The sequence below is a fragment of the Gigantopelta aegis genome, chromosome 12, assembly GCF_016097555.1.
Source record: "Gigantopelta aegis isolate Gae_Host chromosome 12, Gae_host_genome, whole genome shotgun sequence".
Lineage (NCBI taxonomy): Eukaryota > Metazoa > Mollusca > Gastropoda > Neomphalida > Peltospiridae > Gigantopelta > Gigantopelta aegis.
Window position 1 is genome coordinate 43539322 of NC_054710.1, and position 17145 is coordinate 43556466.

The 17145-nt window shown below is 35.9% G+C and overlaps 1 protein-coding gene across 1 annotated transcript in view; it reads left to right on the top strand.

The window, feature by feature from the left end:
• The window catches only part of LOC121386071 (twitchin-like), a 132546-nt gene that overhangs the window by 55238 nt on the left and 60163 nt on the right, over nt 1-17145 (top strand). The gene's annotated exons all lie outside the window — the stretch shown is intronic.

The window sequence follows — 17145 nt, forward strand, 5'->3', positions numbered from 1 at the left end:
AATAAATTTACCGTTACTGTGTCCATGTCTTGTGTCATCTAACGATACATGTTGGTGTCTGTAACAAAGCAACAGACCAAGTTATAGTACCAATACGATACAAGTAGTTATCACACTATTTCTCTTGCAGTACCCAAAATGTAGGTATCACACTATTTCTCTCGCAGTACCCAAATTGTAGTTATCACACTATTTCTCTCGCAGTACCCAAAATGTAGGTATCACACTATTTCTCTAGCAGTACCCAAAATGTAGGTATCACACTATTTCTCTCGCAGTACCCAAAATGTAGTTATCACACTATTTCTCTCGCAGTACCCAAAATGTAGTTATCACACTATTTCTCTAGCAGTACCCAAAATGTAGTTGTCACGCCATTTCTCTCGTAGAAAGAAAAAAGAAAGAAATTTTCTATTTAACGATGCACTCAACACATTTTATTTACGATTATATGGCGACAGACATATGGTTAAGGACCACACAGATATTGAGAGAGGAAACCCACTGTCGCCACTTCAATGGCTACTCTTTCCAATTAGTATGCACCATCCTATGGACAGGGTAGTACATACCACAGCCTTTGATATACCAGTCGTGGTGCACTGGCTGCAACGAGAAATAGCACAATGGGCCCACCGACGGGGATCGATCCCACACCGACCGTGCATCAAGTGAATGCTGTACCACTGGGCTACGTCCAGCCCCTCTCGCAGTACCCAAATTGTAGTTATCACACTATTTCTCTCGCAGTACCCAAAATGTAGTTATCACACTATTTCTCTCGCGGTACCCAAATTGTAGTTATCACACTATTTCTCTCGCGGTACCCAAAATGTAGTTATCACACTATTTCTCTCGCGGTACCCAAATTGTAGTTATCACACTATTTCTCTCGCGGTACCCAAAATGTAGTTATCACACTATTTCTCTCGCAGTACCCAAATTGTAGTTATCACACTATTTCTCTCGCAGTACCCAAAATGTAGTTATCACACTATTTCTCTCGCAGTACCCAAATTGTAGTTATCACACTATTTCTCTCGCAGTCCCCAAATTGTAGTTATCACATTATTTCTCTTGCAGTCACAAAAATGTAGTTATCACACTATTTCTCTCATTCAGAGTATGACTGTTTATATATAAAGCCGAAAGAAAGCAACAACCGAAGATATATTCAGGGAGGGGTTTTATCAAATGTTAGGTAACATTTTAGAAACAATGTCTCATTTTCATTCATAAAATACAATGCAGACAGTATGGTCATTTTGTTCCTTCCAAGTGATTTTTTGATGAGTATTCTTTGCCTCAATCATGAAACAAAAATACAAATTATGTCAAAGTGACAGGAAATGTTACGTTAAGGAGATTTTTATGTCATGAATAAATTAATGTTTAAAATAAGCCAACATGGTTGTGATTGTATATGTATCTGCTTGCACAACGTGATGGTGTGTGCGCATCTGTTGTTGGTGTCATCCACGAGTGTGTTTGTGTGTGCCCGAGTCACTGCGTGTGGTGGCATGTGAGTGTGTATGCCTGCCTGCCTCTCCCTCCCTCTCCCCCCATCTCTCTCTCTGTGTTTTTGTGAAAGGTTTGCAATGTTATACGTACACACTAGCTTCAGACTGGTTCCCATCTGTCAAAAAAAAACCAAGAGATAAAAGATATAAAACAACCAACTCGTGTAAACAAACAATATGTTCAAGTAATCCTTCAACTTTTAGTCATAATACACTGAACAACAAAAGAAACACCAAAATAGTTTTTCATGATAAAATTAAATCAATACGCAGACTGCCAATACGCAGACTGCCAACACGCAGACTGAATATACGTAGACTGCCAATACGCAGACTGCCAATAAGACTGCCAATACGCAGACTGCCAATACTGCCAATACGCAGACTGCCTATAGGCAGACTGCCAATATTGCCAATACGCAGACTGCCTATACGCAGACTGCCAATGCACAAACTGACTATACGCAGACTGCCAATACGCAGACTGCCAATACTGCCAATACGCAGACTGACTATACGTATACTGCCAATACGCAGACTGCCAATACGCAGACTGTCAATACATAGACTTCCTATAAGTAGACTGACAATACGCAGACTGCCAATACTTTGTTTTGAATGTTTTGAATGCCCATGCATGGAATCACATATATGGAAAAGGTATTATGTACATGCACTCTATCAATAAACTTGCACATGGAAACTTGTGTGATATTGTGTTAATAGAAACTGACATGTACTTTAATCAGTATTAGTTTTCCATTAGCAGCAAGGGATCTTTCATGTGCACTTTCCTAAAGACAGAACACCACATGCCACAACCTTTGATATACCAATCATCTGGAATGGATTGAAAAGGTGGGGGGGGGGGGGGGAGAAATCAACTAGATGCTTATTTTAATGAACGTACTGACTTGCACTTGTCTGAGAGATGGATATCAGATCCGCTGAATCAAATCTAAGAATATATTATTGGCCTGCATTACAGATTTTTTTTTATATATATATTATACCTATCAGGAAACATTAATTTAAAAGGTTGTTTGGGTTTTTTTTAAATTGTTAAGCCCAAACTAAAATAAAATGGAGATGCTATGTCAAACTTGCAATAAAGGCGATACTTGCAAAAAATATTTATTAATTTTTGCTTTCAAACATAAAGTTTATATCTTCAGCTATATACCTATAAAAATTCAACCAAATAATTCCATTTAGTAGTAGAAACACAAATATTTTAAGAGAGAAATCTTGTCAAACACATTAACTAGTGACATCACTGTTTTATGCATGCATATTCAACACACTAAGTTTATGTAGAATTCTTACAGTCAGCTGACAAAAGAAACAAAGACCTGCATGCTATATTTAGTCAAAAACCTTTTGGAAAATCCCTCTTGCTGTCTCCAGTGCAAAACGTTTTAAATTATTATTCCAGAGTTACATGTAATTATGGAAAGATTATGTGTGGGATCATTTAATTTTAGTTGGATTACAAATAAATGTGAAAATAATGAAATATTGTAGTTTCAACTTTGACATATAGGACGTTTAAATTTCTTAAATACGGTTGATAAAAACCATTTGTATACACATCAAGTTTGAAATATTTTCTCAAAGTGATATATTGTGGATTTAACATAACTTGTTAAATTACTCTTGAAAGTTATAAATTACGCTTTGTTTAATAATAATAATAATAATAATAAAATTCTTTATTTTCAGAGGGTAAACACATTCAGTACAAGGTGACTGGTCTCCCATGAGGCCCTCTCTAATCTATACATGATATTATACATACATACATTCAAAGAAACAACATCAACATACATGTAATATGTATAGCATGAGGAACAATAGCACATATTATGAATATATAAATAATATTTAAATCAATTTGTTAAGAAACTTGAGTCAGTGATAACTCAATACATCATAATTATTTTAACAAACACAAAATCAACAACAAAGGTATATCTTAAAATTGATTATTATTTGAATAGTGCTTAAAATAACTGGATTTGAATGAGGCGAGGGATTGAGAATATTTTATCTTTGAAGGTAGTGTGTTCCACAGTTTAGCTCCCCTGCATGAAAAACTATGGCGATAAAATTCTGTTGCTGGTTTTAATTCATAAAGGTGATTATGTTGAGTTGACCTCAGATTTAAGGAGTGAATTTCTGAAGTTGTTTGAAACATTGTTTCTAGGGATGATGGAGATAGTTTGTTGAGGACTTTGTAGACAAACTGGCAGGTTCTAAAGTCAATTCTCTCTTTGATTTTAAGCCATTTGAGAGAGCTAATTATTTCTGCAGTGGACATTTCTTTGCTTTTTTCAGTAATAAGTCTTGCAGCTTGATTTTGGATTTTTTGAAGTTTTCCTATAGAATGTTTTGAACAGGTTCCCCAAATTGTGGAGCAATAGTCTAAGTGAGGTAATATGTAAGAGCTGTAGAATATTAATCTGGTCTTTTGGTCAAGATATTTTCTGTTTTGTCGAAAAATGTATAACACCTCTTGAGCACTGATTTACTAATTATCTGTCAAATTTGGGTAATTCTGATATATAGTCTTAGAATAATACATTACATTTTTCCATTAGCAGCAAGCTAGCAGTCTTTTGCACAGACAGTACAGCACATACCATGATCTTTGAAATTCCAGTCATAGGACATTGACTGAGATAGGGAAAACACCCCAATCAGAGAATGAGTCTACCAACTGATCTATAAATCCCACCTCCAACACTCTTCAGCTGTGCTATTCTAGTATAAATGTAAAACTGCTTGTTTTCAACTGTAACTGGCCTCGGTGGTGCAGTGGTTAAGCCATTGGACTACAGGCTGGTAGGTACAGGGTTCGCAGCCCGGTACCGGCTCCAACCCAGAGCGAGTTCTTTAGGGCTCAATGGGTAGGTGTAAGGCCACTACACCCTCTTCTCTCTCACTAACCACTAACCAACTAACAACTAACCCACTGTCCTGAACAGCAGCTCAGATAGCTGAGGTGTGTGCCCAGGACAGCATGCTTGAACTTTAATTGGATATAAGCACGAAAATAAGTTGAAGTGAGGTGAAGTGAAGTTTCAACTGTAGAGGTTACCTACAAGTGGGGACTTGATTTGAAAATGAAAATAGATTATTATGTAAAACAAAATCTCAAAACTGTGTTAACTTCTTGTAGTAAGATCAGATTACCTATTATTGGCTTTTCAGATGTTGTGGAGTTTTGGTTCCTCCGCCTGATGAAAAGCAGCACGAGCACGATGACAATAACGATTATCACAACTCCAGTCAGTCCTCCAGCAATAGCACCTATTAAAGCAGCATTGCTAGGCTCTTCTAAAAAAGATATACTTCAGGGCTTTAGATTGCATTCAATTGTGGCAAAAATACATATGCCCAAATAATCATGCTCAAATGAAGTACAAACATGCAGACCTCAAAATATTTCATCTCAAAGCCACTGAAATTTTATGTTTAATTAGATTAAAATAGCTTGAAATGCATTTCTGAATATTGACAATTCTACAGCAGCTCTGTTAATGACAGCACTGAACTGAAACGACCTTCCTGCACTCATAAAAGACAAAAGCCACTGTTGTGCCCAAATTAGTGACATCTATAAAGCTCTGTATATATATTCATATTAATCACCAATCAAACCATACAAAAAGTTAAAACAAGCATTCTAATACTACTGCTCCCAATAAATTTCCATAACTTTTCTTATCTCCTAAGTTCAAGGACTATAATACTGTGAAAGACTGGTAAATCGCCATGAAAGTTAAACTTGATCTGTAACAGTACATGATAAAGCTATACAAAAAGAAATCCAGAAAACTATAAATGGGACAGATGAATGGACAGACAGACAGACAGAGACAAAACCTATAGCCCCCTTCTGTTGGACAGGTAGGGCACTAATAATGCATCATTACTTTGCAACAAAATGTTCTAGGATCATTGGATCCCTACTAAAGTCTTGGGTAGTAATATATGGTTACAATGGTTACAAATGTTTGTTGGTTAAAATATGGTGTAACATAGAGGTTCCCTATCAAAGTTGCATAATGCCAAGTTCCAACCAAAAATATTTATGATTTTTTTTTTTTTTTTTATTTAAAATATAAAGTTCATACTTTAGAACACATGCCCATAAACAAAACTACAATTTTATTTTCAAGTATTTAAAAAAGCACCATTTTGACAGACTAAATATGTGACCATGTCTAAAAAAAAAAAAAAAAAAGTAAAAAAAAAGAGAAGAATTTACAGATGAGGAAAAATGGCAAAAAAAGGTTTATTTTATTTTTTGATAGCCAGTGGTCATAAGAGTGTGATAATAACATATTTTGGCTAAAAGTTTTGTTTTTGTTTAACAAGACCTCTAGAGCACATTGATTTATTAATCATCGGCTACTGGATGTCAAACATTTGGTAATTTTGACATATAGTCTTAGAGAGGAAACCTGCTACATTTTTCCATTAATAACAAGCTAGACACACATTTAAACACAAGCCAGTGTAGATTTAATGAATAGTTTCAATTCAAGGGTATGTCTAGAAATAAAGTTTTATCCATTTTGGTGACATGGTAGTGGTGTGGGGTGGGGAAGGAGGGGGGGGGGGGGGGGGTTGAGGTGAGTTGTTCTACATGTACCTGTATATAGATAGTAAGTTAACAATAAATTAGGAACTTGACAATGAGTTTTGGTCTTACCGATTAGTGAATATAGTCAAGTTCTACATCCAAGCATTGCTTTATTAGTGTTTGCCATGAGCAAAATCAAGGCAAGCTGAAGATCACTTATCTTTAAATGAAATTCATTAAATATATTATGGCAACACAATCAATTTTCAGCTCTCCTAAAACATTCCAGCCGAGTGGGGAGGGCAGCTGGAGTGATCACTCGCCTTTCCTGACTAAGATTGCTATTAAAACATAATAAACCACTTTTTAAAACAGGCAAAATCCTTACCTATTGCAATTTTAATCCTGCCTACAACAATTTTAAACCAGTAACGTTTTTTTATAACAAATAAACACAAAATTAAAAAACAAACATATTATGATCCCTTCAACAAATGGCAATAATTTTTCTCCAGCAGCAAAAACTGTCACCAGTAAAGCCTTTACCTTGCAGCAATTCATATAACAGCTGTCAGTGCCGCCATTAAGTTTGTGCCCAACTGCCAATTGAGCCAGCTCGGTTTTACCTGAGCCCACAGAACCTGCAGTGTCTGCTGGATAATCATCCCCAATGTAGGAAACAACACAATTTTCAGTTTTATTTAAAACACATCTCATTATGTTAAGTTATACTTTAAAAGAGTAATACTAAACATGTACACTTGTATTTATTCAAATTAATATCTATTTTGCATTATGAAGTGTAAAAGGGGATGGGAGGGGTATTTGTCAAATTGTTAGGTTTCGTTTTCAAAAAATATCTCTGTATAATAAAAATGGTAATTATTTACAATCAGATTTCCAATTTGTTTACTAATTGGGAATAAAAAAATGACGACATAGCCTTTGGCGAATGGTGAGCAATGGTTCCGATTATTGGAATCAAGAAACATAGCTGATAAAACCCTGTGCATGGTACAAAGATAGCACAAAACCTACAATTATTTCTGGACTACCGATGAGCAAGTGTTGCTTTTTTCAGTTCCCAACAACAGTGAGTATGGTTTAAGCCTGGTCTACCTTATTTGCATTAAACCATAAATAACTCTCCTCTGGGCTTTTTCTCCAGGATTTTTATTTAGTTTGCCTAATTATATACACAGGAAAATGTGATACTTAATCATTTTGGTAAAACAAAAGTTTTGTTTCTTTGCAACCCAAGTTCTTTTCCTGCAGAAAGTGGAATATATAACTACACAATTAGAAAGGCCATATTTTACTGATGGTCTTAATAATTTAATAATTAAGTATGAATTCTGTCTTAGAACATAATGTTATAAACTTAACAAATAACCTTTCTAGCTTTATGGTGAATTTTGTTTGACAATGAAACAAATTGAGTTTGTTGTATTAGTGAAACAAAACAGAACACTGTGATATATGTCTTACAATGCATGACAAATTTGCCAAATCAAAACAGCATTCATACTTAACAAATAACATTTCAACCTATTTGCTGAATTTTATTTTACAGTGAAAGAAACTGACTTTGTTTTACCAGCTAAACAAAACAACCATAGGATATACATGTATGTTTCCTGGCAAACTTGAAATTCAAAATGGCCACCAATTAAATATTCTTATATATATATTTACTCACAGCTGACCCACAACAACAATTTAGGTATCTGTTTACATTTATGAGCACAGTGAATGAAGTTATGAAAACAAAAATTGTTGTCTGAGCTAAGCATCCATCTTGAAATTCAAAATGGCCACCATTTTAATATATTTTTCCATATATCTCAACTCTCGGTTAACATAGAAAGACTATTTTTTGTCTATATGTACATTTATGTAGCCATGAATGTATTGATGACATTTTTATAGTCATCCAATCGTGGCAGCCATCTTGAAATTCAAAATGGCCACCATTTTAATGTATTTTTTTATATATTGCAACTTCCGTTTAAGGCAGAAGCACAATTATTTTTGTCTGTTTAGGATCAATGACTTAAAGGGTGACATTTTTATAACCATCCTCCAGTCATGGAACCATGTTAAAATTCAAAATGGCAGCCATATGGAGATTTAAAAATGGCTACCAATTTTATCATTTGGCAAATACTTTTCCTCCTAGTCCACATACATTTTATGTGAAATAATTAAAATATTGCATTACTAATGACTTTCATATTCTGGATTTTAAACTAATGAAATAAGAGGAACAGACCAATTGTAAATTGTAATTCACAATGACACATTAGCAGAGCTCACCCATTTAGTATCTGGCTAATAGAATGTTGTTTAAATTAGTCACTTTTTAATAATTTCTAAAGAAATATCCTACATACATGTACAATGTATCTGAAAATTGACTAAAATTAATTATTTTCCATTGTGACCCCTGATTAGGCATCTACTTCGTCTGTATAATGGCATGTGTATTACAGAAACCATCACCACTTAGAGTTCTGTACCTTGCAGATTGTATTCCTTACAGGTTCATCTACCTGAACACTTACTGATACCACAGTTCCATCTGATCAGTTCTATCACAGCCTCTGGTGCAGCTTGCACCTTCAACCACATTTACAAATATATCCTCCTTGATCCAACCATGGGTCTAGATCACTGGATGAAGCATGGGATCCTAAGCTAGAGTATTTGCTTGGTGATATGCTCTTTGAGTATGCTGCTATTAGATATTTGGCAGTGTTTCCACACTTTGGTTTGACGATGGTGTCTTGAACTTCTATCCTCTCAGAATAGCCGCATCAATTGTACAAATGACCCTTGAGCTTAGTACCATGGAGTACTGACCTCTTTGTATGATTCCTCAGTAATTCCAAGCTGGCTAAGAGCTTCAGATAAGCCAGTGGAGATTTCCCAGATACATTCAATAACATTTGTTTGCATATACTATCAATTTGTCCTCGTGTCACATCCAGTTACTACATGCAACCCTGGTAATGTTGATTTTCTTTCTGAACCCAGTTCATGATCAGTTAGTTGCATGTTGATCTGGTTGCAATTTACATCTGTACCGATAATTATTGGGATCAGTGTGTGTGATCTTCTCAGGATAAGAACCAAGTCTGTGTCTGGTGCAGAAATTCACTTCTAATCTGTCATATATGTTGTCAGTGAACAGAAGCATTTCCTGTATGCTTTGATTCATTATTAGATGGTTACATGGGTGTAAGATTTATTTTTTAACACAATAATATTTATGAAAGATGACATCAGATATTTCCACTAACCAGCTAGCAGGCTACACATTTTCGAAGCTATCTGAGCGCTATGATATCGAAAACTACTGCAGGCCATGATGTGACAATGACACATGCGAAAGCCTACTCCTATCAATGACATCAATTAGATACTAGTATACAAATGATCATCTGATAATACATCTGGCATATAAAGTTATTTTCTGATGTAAAACGCTAATTACAGTCACAAACACAACAAAATATGTATTAAAAAACCCATCCTACCACAGGTGTCATTACACAAGAAGCAGACATGATCATGATTCCGCATACCCGTGAAGTAATCGGGATAGGCAATGAGATGGATCTCTACATCAAAGGCAAAGACTGTTGGGCTTTTATCACCATTAGGTTACACAAATAATTATATGTAAATCACAGCCAGATCAACCTGAAAATATTGTATAATGAACTCTGTTCAGAGACTCGGATTACCAGATGTTCATGCTGTAACTGAATATGACACAACAGGACAATTGGTGATGGTGGACATCAGTAACGAGAATTCAATGTATTCACGAATGCTCCACATATACATGTAAGTAACACCAAAGTCAGGTTGGAATCAGTGATGAACCATACAAAGAGGTCAGTGGAAAATGTGAAGATTTTACTGCATGGAACCAAGCACAAGGGTCATTTCTACAACTGATGCAGCTACTCTCAGATGAAAGAAGTTCAAGAAACCATCACCAAATCAAAGTGTGGAAACACTGCCACCTACCTCTGGGGTATGAAAACAGCATACCCAAAGAGCACATCTCCAAACACATTTCTGAGCTCCAAATGCCATGCTACATCTGGACATTCTTGATCCATGCAAACTTGGTTGGGTCAAGAGGGTTGGTATATTTGTGACTGCTGTTGGAGGTGCAAACTGCACCAGAAGTTATGGTAGAACTGATCAGATGCAATTGTGGTGTCAGTAAGTGTTCAGATAGATGTACTGTAATTTAGTGTAAGCGACACAACCTTCAATGTACAGGGTGTTCCAAGTGTAAAACCGATGAGGACTGCTGCAATATGCATACTATTACAGATTAAGTAGATGCCTAATATGCCATTATGAATTACAATTTACAGTTGGTATGTTCCTTTATTCCATTATGTTGTCATTAGTATTGCAATATTATAATTATTTGACCTGAAAATGTACTAATGAACACAAAAGTTGCATTTGTATGTAGATTAGGAGAAAAGGTATTTACATTGGTGGCCATTTTGAATTTCCATATGGCTGCCATTTTGAAGTTTAAGATGTTTGCCATAATTGGATGACTATAAATCTAATGAATTGTATTCATTGACCACTGAAAAATACATCTAGACAACAACAGTGTGCTTCTCCATTAACCATGAGTTTAGATATAAGACAAATGTATTAAAATGGCGGCCATATTGAATTTCAAGATTGTTTTCATGATTCAATGACTATATAAATGAAAACCATCCAATGCATGCAATACAGAAATGTACATGGACAAAAAAATCATGCTTCCATGTTAACCGGGAGTTGAGATATTTGAAAAAAATATATTAAAGTGGTAGCCATTTTGAATTTCAAGATGGCTGCCAAGATCGGACAACAATTTTTCTTTTTACAAAATAATCATCTGAGCTCATACATGTGTAGATGTAAACTGACACCAAAATTATTTTTTTTTGTTTAATGGGAGTAAAGATAGATAAAAAATATAATGGAATGACGTCCATTTTGAATTTCAAGATGGTTGCTATGTAAGATGAATAATAAAAAAAGATTTTTTAATTCACTAACATAATGTTTAAATAGACCCCAAAAATATGTTTCTATGTTAAATGGGAGTGGAGATATATCAAGAAATTATATGAAATGACGGCCATTTTGAATTTCAAGATGACTGACATGATAGTGGTCAGAAAAAAAATGCTACCAATGGATTTCTAGTTCAGGTACATGTAGGTCATAGGAACATATGACCAACATTTTATTAACTTGAGCAAAAAAAATGCAACCTTCAAAAAATGAACATAACTCCCTAGACTATATACTACCCGTTATTCCTGATTGGCAGGTGTCTATTTGATAGGTAACCAGACCAGACCAGTCATTTGTGAGTTTTTTCTTCATAGTTCGTGCACATTTTCATTAACAATAAGTTCAGACAAGTAAGTATCTCAATATAAAACTTTACAAACCCTTAAAACCAATAAGTCTTGCAGAACAGTTGGAACAAGCCCAGGAGAGGTGAAAGGAACGCACCCCAAGTCTTTGTGCACTCTGGGAAATGTGTCATGACATAGGCATTTCTGTGCTTCGAGCGACATCTACCGGTGACATCAGAATACTAACTTTCAAAATTATTTAAAGTAAATTGCATCCCATGGTATTTATCGATATAAAACCTGCTTTTTTCACTCTATTTTATAAAAACGTGATCTAAGTGTGTTACAGGTTTGTAGATTAACCAGAATTATAATTAACTTTCGCAGGCTGAAACTAGGGTGTGCGACTTTAATGCAACTTGAAATAGATTTAGTTACCGTAAATAGTTTATTATATTATCACATTATTTATGTTGTTTTCCAAGTTAGGTTGATCAAAGAGAAGCACCTTGTCGTAAATTACTGCTTTTCTTTACACTGTGCATATAGGAGTTGGTCGGAGCTGACGTCACTTCGCCCCAAGCTAGAGTACCGGACACCTCAAAAACAAAAGAAAGTGGTGCTGCCTCTTAGTTAGCAGGAACAATCAAATTTTTTTTATTAACTCTAAAATTACGCGTTTTTCATTTCTTAAAGTTTCAGTATGTGTTGGTGGTCCGGGTATGCATCTTTCCAACACATACGGCTCGTGTTTACTCTCCCTTTAAGCATAGTAAATGTATGTACATGTGTAGTTACAGTATGTGTTAGTAGTCCAACACATACGGCTCGTGTTTGAGTTTACTCTCCCTTTAAGCATAGTAAATGTATGTAGTTACATGCGTGGAAGTCTAAAACAGGCTTTGTAAATTCGACCCATTATGTTTAGTGGCATTTCAGTCTTCGACATTTCTCAAGATGCTTACACATCTTCACGAACATGACAGCCAATAAGTCACCAATCACGCAGTCGCATCATTGCCTTTTTATACAAGTGACTGACACACAGACAACAGTGATTGTCTTGCGTTGTTTTATTGCAGTCATTTATAGCACCTGATATTACTGTAAATGGCAGTAACACAGTCATGAATGTACCTGGTGGAATGGTTGGACTTGTTTTCATTTTATCGCATTAACTATCTAATCATTTTGATTGGTTATACTTGGCGACTATAATACTAAATACCTTTTTTTGCAGAATGTAGTGCAGATAACTATTTTATTTCATATGGAATTACAAACAAACATATTTTGGTTTTAAATTGTGAAGTAACAATAAATTTAAATTATAATGGGTCATAGACATGCCTGAATGTGGCCGAATGGTTAGCGTGAACTAGCCAATGGGTCGAACAATTTGTGAAGCCCCAACAGTATTCGGCCCAAATGAGATTCTACTGTATATCTATATTTTACCTAAAGCATGGAACTGTCTGCATGGCTATATAGAAACTAGTTAGACTACAATGCTGAAAGCAGTAGCAATGCAAATATATTTAAAATTAGTTCTTACTGGGCACTCAAACTTTATATGTAGGTCTCTGTTACTTAATACCAATGCCAATGTTATTGCTTTTACAGATATCTTTACATTAAAGCATTGCTGGTATAATCATGCTAATGTTGAAAACAAGTGTAATGACTGATCACGACCAAAGAGAACACCTGAACAAAAACGGTCAGATTTGAGATATTCGAGACTATAGTACTTTAGTCAAAGTACTTTAGGCCACCACCACCACCACCACCACCGAAATTAGTCAACCTCCCAGGGTCTCTTTCTTTTCAGGTGACAGCTGTGCTAAAACTGATCTTTCTTTTGATGCTTGGTTGTATGAGGTGGAATGTCTTCTAACGGACAAGAAGCATTCTACCGATGTTATTACTCTAGCTGTTCATCGTTCCTTAAAGGGCGATGCAGCGAGAGTTGTAATGCATCTGGGTTCAGACGCTAGCCTTCATCAGCTGATCCATAAACTGAAAAGTGTATATAGTTCTCTTGCTGAGGGTAAGGCGCTACTTGCCGACTTCTATAGTGCACAGCAGCACGAGGATGAAAACGTTTCTTCTTGGGGTTGTAGGGTAGAAGACTTGTTTTACAGGGCTTTCAAGACCAGCGCACAGCAGATGGACTCCAACCACACGTTGCGTACCCGGTTCTGTGGTGGTCTACAGCAGTGGCTTAAAGACTGCAGTGGCCATATTTTTGACAAACCCATGACTTTCATAAGTTAAGGGTGGAGTTGAGACATGTGGAACAGAGCCATTTTGTTCATACAGAGAAACGACAGTCGTCCAAGAAGCCTGTTCCTGCTAAGAGAACATCAGTATTTGTAGCTGCCAAACTACTGCCGGATGTTCCATCCGAGGTGGAAACTGGAGGGATGAAGAAATTGGAGACTATGCTTAATTTACCAACTTTCTTCTAGGTTTGATAAGTTAGAGAGCCAGTTACAAGACCGATCCACCCAGAGTAGTGCTCTACAGGGTCAACAGCGATCAACATTTAGGTCTACTCCTTCGACATTCCTGAACAGAAGACCAGCCTCAGGTAATACTGTTCCTGAGAGGGATCAGAACCGCCGGAGTGAGATTCGTTGTTGGAACTGTGGACAGACAGGACACATCGCTAGAGGATGTAGGAATCAGTCTGCTAATTTAAACTGAGTAACACTTTTGTTGAGGAAAAATCAAAAGTAAAGGAAGATAAAAGCTCCACAGTATTTCCCAATTCCATTCCAGCTGGACTTATAGGTAATGCTAATGAGGTGTCAAAGTACTTTATAGTCAAAGTATAATACTTATCCACCTTCTTATGTCAGGTATCATAACCAAGTCGTATTCAATATACTACTTACTAATGCATCACACATAAACTGATACTTAAATACCGGCTTTGGTGGTGTGGTTAATTTAAGCCATCAGACATAAGGCTGGTAGGTACAGGGTTCGCAGCCCGGTACCGGCTCCCACTAAGAGCGAGTTTTAAAGACTCAATGGGTAGGTGTAAGACCACTACACCCTCTTCTCTCTCACTAACCACTAACCAACTAACCCACTGTCTTGGATATCTGCATACGGTGTGTGCCCAGGAGAGCGTGCTTGAACCATAATTGGATATAAGCACGAAAATAAGTTGAAATGAAATGAAAATGAAATGATACTTAAATTCAAGACAGCTAGTGTACATCCAAGATGTCTGCCAACTTTAAGTAATTAGTGTATTCCTAATAAAAATTGGCTCATTTTGTTAAAGTTAGCGAAGGGGAATTCCTGTATTAATGTTGGTAGCCCACAGAATTGAAATACAGATTTGAACATTCCCCCCCCCCCCCCCCAAACACACTTTTTATTAAAGGTAGGGTCAACTCAAACAAGAGCCTTATGTGTTGGAAAGATGCACACCAACACATACTGACACTTTAACAAGTAAAAAACGCATAATTTTAGAGTTAATAAAAAACCATGATTATTCCTGCTAACTGGGGGCAGCCATTTTGTTTTGTTTTTGTGACATCCGGTGGTATAGCTTGGGGCGAAGTAATGTCAGCTCCGTCCATCTCCTCTATGCACAGTGTAAACAAACGCTCTAATTTATGACAAGGCGCTTCGCTTTCATCAACCTGACTTGTAAAACAACATAAATGACTTGATTGTATAATAAACTATTAAACTAAATATATTTCAATTTGCATCAATAGAACGAAATGGAGTTACAGTATTTTTCTCTTTTAAAAAATCCAAAGAAAAAATGTATATTATTAGGCCTATTGGTAGGGTACATTCGAGCAAAAACAACTACTCACGATACCCAAGCGATACTTTTCTTTTCTTTGGGATGACGTAATTGGTCAGTTTTGCGATTTTAGATGGGGAAAGTCTACTCATAATCAAGGTTTTTACAGAATTACTCACAGTAATAAAGCAGGACGGCTGATAATGTCCATTACGATTTGTGGGGTATCCGTGCGGTTATTACACAATACTCTGTGATCTTAATAAAAGAGGCACGTCTTTTTAGTGTGTCTAGACACAGTGTCTGGGGACCGTCTAAATATACACCTGCCAATCAGGAACCACCGGTACAGGCCACGGAAAGAAAAGACCAATTAACCAAGAAAACACTCCGATTATAATTTCAGTACATGGGTTAATTTATGTACAAAACATAATACAGTTCTTTCAACACTTTGACAATGGTGGTTTATTTTGTATTGAAAAACAATATATATTGTTGCTGGCTTACTGGGATGGCTATTATTACAGAACATTGCAATGCATCCGTAAAAATCAGGTATGTTTTGTTTCTTCAGTTCGAAGACTAATTCCTGACGTGACATGTTATGTATTACGTAACCACCAGCTTGCCAGAGGGCGTATTCACTGGGATGGTCCAAAATGGCTGCGCCCGTTATATATAATAGCTGTCACATTTAACCGTTTTATTAATTAACTATATGATTATACTTGTTGATATTATGCAATAATGTGCATTATATATAGTTGACTATGCATACCAGGCCAAATGCCTTAATTGTCCCCTCCTTTAAAAGCCTACTTTATTTCACTTTTTGGGTCTCCTAATTAAAAATAATTTAATATGACAATATCAGCTAGTGAATTGTTTTCAAAAAATAAGTTAATAAATAATAATAATATACATTTCAAACTTAATACATGTACATTAATAAGACGCCCATGGGGCCTGAATCACTCACATGGTATTAAACTAACTATACATGTACCTCTAAAAAAATTAACCATAGTAATACTGATTTATCGTAGATGGTCATTTGGTGACTGATAATTTGACATTAAAATAGCAAATGAACAAACTGGGGATGTGCATAAGTATGTATTGTAATCAGAACCAATAAATGATCCACTTTTATCACAGAATATGCCTTAAAATTTTGGGAATTCTAATTTCGCCTGTATCATAAATGCAGCCACACTGGATTTCAAAGTGGCCCGAAAAAATAACATTTGTTCAAATGTGCCTAATGGAACTTGAAAAGAACTCGAAAAATTTAATGTCTTAGTCAATCAGAGGACAGGGTGGCCATATTGATGAGAGGATCATTTGGATCACGTTTTGGTGAATCTGGAAAAGAAGCCGAAATTGTGAAAGGTTGTGACATAGCATTTAAGGTCTGAAAGTCATTTGGCCCAGGTGATTCCTTTCGGTTGGCCCATTAACTATTTCACATTCCTGGCAGTGCTCCACAACTTGTGTAACAAAGGCTGTGGTATATACTATCCTATCTGTGGGATGGTGCATATAAAAGAACCCTTCCTGCTAATAGAAAAGAGTAGCCCATGAAGTGGCAACAGTTTCCTCTCTCAATATCTGTGTGGTCCATAACCGTATGTCCGACACCATATAACCGTAAATGAAATGTGTTGAGTGCGTCGTTAAATAAAACATTTCCTTCCTTCGGGCCAGGTAAGCTAATAATGTTAAAAAAAAACCCAGTAAAGGAAAGGAAAAAACACCCAAAACTAATAATTGTTAGCAATTTCTTTTCAACTCAAATATTCCAACACTGGTGACAAGAAAGATGATAATAATAATAATAAAGATTCCGCAAAA